Source organism: Austrofundulus limnaeus, unplaced genomic scaffold (genome assembly GCF_001266775.1).
Source record: "Austrofundulus limnaeus strain Quisiro unplaced genomic scaffold, Austrofundulus_limnaeus-1.0 Scaffold580, whole genome shotgun sequence".
NCBI lineage: Eukaryota > Metazoa > Chordata > Actinopteri > Cyprinodontiformes > Rivulidae > Austrofundulus > Austrofundulus limnaeus.
Window position 1 is genome coordinate 113,569 of NW_013952982.1, and position 2,992 is coordinate 116,560.

Sequence of the window (2,992 nt, forward strand, 5' to 3'; positions counted from 1 at the left end):
CCACTGAACAACTGTTCCACCATTCTACTGTACCATTGAACAACTGTTCCACTGTCTACTGTACCACTGAACAACTGTTCCACTGTCTGCTGTACCACTGAACAACTGTTCCACCATTCTACTGTACCATTGAACAACTGTTCCACTGTCTACTGTACCACTGAACAACTGTTCCACTGTCTNTTAAACGAAATAAACATTTGAAATATATGAGTTTGTATGTAATGTATGAATATAATATACAAGTTTCACTTTTTAAATGGAATTAATGAAATAAATCTACTTTTTCATGATAATCTAATTTTATGACCAGCACCTGTAAACAAGCTGGAAAGAGTGATTACTGATTGACTGCAGCTGGTGATCAGTGACAGCAGGAGAACCAGGTTGACTGAAAACACACTAAACACAAAAATGTTTCGATTGAAAAACTGAACACAAGCAAAAACTCTGAAATGTGTAGCGTTAGACTTTGACACGGGTCAAGATGGAATGGAAGGAAAGATGATTACAGGCTGATGGAGAGGCATTGATAAGACTAACTGGAGGGTCTGAGAGGCGTCATCATCGTTGTGCAAGAGCCCCTTGAGGACAGGAGCTATAGAAAAGTGTCTTTGGAGACCCTCTCAAATTCAAAGATTGGCGGAAAGGGGTCATCCTGAACCTCTTCGGCATCAACAGGAGCAGAACCTGGAGAGAGGCATATTCCTGGACCCTGCGTAAAATCATAACTGAAAAACTGAACACATGCAAGATCTCAATCTGCAAACATAAAACCCCAAAATCATGACATGTCAGAGCTTTGTGACCTTGTTCTGGGCTAAAAGCAGGACATCCCTTGATTAAGGGGCCCAGATTCAAGATGTATAGATCTTGAAATCTTTTTGTTTTTTGTCATTAAAAGGTAACGTGAACAGATACAATCACATCATTTAAAATTTAGGCTAATGATATGTTGAACTGCATTAATACAAATACTCTTAATTACCTGCATCTCACATTGTAGTTTTCACAAAACCCCAAATTAAAGATAACAAAATAGTTAAAATCTCTCAAAATGTTTTTTTTCTTTCAAATTGTGATACTAATTCTTAACATTTTAAAGACAAAAATGCAGCAGAAAATGCGGCCCCATGATTTTTAATAACTAGCAGCTTTCTAATAAATTAGTTCTAATGGCTCACTATTTATATCAGACTAATGCGATATAATGAGTTCCACACTCATTTACATCATGTTTTATAATATATTTGAATGGTTATCTTCATTTCATTTGATTCAGAGACAGGAAGGAAAGATTTGCCTGCAGCATGAAAAATGATGCAAGTTTAAAGAATAGCCTTAAGAAAAAGTTTTACAGAAAAGGAACATTTTGTTAAATTAAATAGTTTTTATTGAGTCATAAATCTGTTTTCCATTAAGACATGTAACTGTCCATATAGCAAAAACACGTGAAATTAAAATGATTTTTTTACAAGTGTAAAATAATTTGACTACATAAACATGTTGAAAATGTTTCATGTGTTTAAATATCATTTCAAAGGTAAAAAAAAAGTGATGTCACAAAAGGGATGTTAATGTATTTTATGGTTTCATATGTCACATTATTTTCTAAAGGGTTCTCTTATCAAGCTTTTATCTTTCTGCTATGATCAATAAATGTTTGTAGTTTTTGACATTACTGTTTTACTGAACCTATACTCCAAAACAAAGGTACCAAACCTTGACTTATATACATATTACTACCCCAAGCAATGGTGATCTAAATCATTCATACAGACAGTATTATCCAAACAACCTACACTTTTTATTTCCCCCAGAAATGATCATTATGTAAAAGTTTAAGTAAAATGTATAAGGGATATACTATGTGACTTGTCAGACACGCACACAACACTGCTTTCCTCTTGGGTACTGTACATGTGGATGAGTGGTTAGAGGAGTTGTTCCTTTAATGCAAAAGTTGGCAGTTCAAGTCCACCTTTATTTGGTCACATATTGAAATTTCCCTTGAACCCCCACTACCTCTGATGTGTGTCCCATGAGTGTGAGTTAAAGCACTGATTAGTCTTTGTAGATTGATTCACTTGTATTAGCTTTGTAGAGAGAGGTCTGTGTGAACGGGTAAATAACAGTTCTTAAAGCACTTTGAATATCCTGGTTGGATAGAAAGGTGCTATATAAGTACAGTCTATTTACCAAAAATGTACTGGGTAAGTACCTGACACCCTAAGTACTGGCTAACATGTATGTTGTTGGTCTGTGGCAGGAAACCAGGAGTACTAGGAGAAATCCTGTGCATGATGGAAAATGTAAACTTCATTCAGAAAGGTTGCAGCCATCATTTTAACCTCCAGAGTTTATTTATTTATTTGTTTTTTGCTCTGAGGTAACAGCTTTTTCCACTGTTCCACTGTACCATTGTTAAACTTTTGAAATGTTCTACTGTACCACTACAATACCACTTTTCCACTGTTCTACTGTACCACTACCATACCACTTTTCCACTGTTCTACTGTACCGCTGAACAACTGTTCCACTGTCTACTGTGCCATTGAACAACCGTTCCACCATTCTACTGTACCATTGAACAACTGTTCCACTGTCTACTGTGCCATTGAACAACTGTTCCACCGTTCTACTGTACCGCTGAACAACTGTTCCACTGTCTACTGTGCCACTGAACAACTGTTCCACCATTCTACTGTACCATTGAACAACTGTTCCACTGTCTACTGTACCACTGAACAACTGTTCCACTGTCTACTGTGCCATTGAACAACTGTTCCACCGTTCTACTGTACCGCTGAACAACTGTTCCACTGTCTACTGTACCGCTGAACAACTGTTCCACCGTTCTACTGTACCGCTGAACAACTGTTCCACTGTCTACTGTACCACCGAACAACTGTTCCACCGTTCTACTGTACCGCTGAACAACTGTTCCACTGTCTACTGTACCGCTGAACAACTGTTCCACTGTCTACTGTAC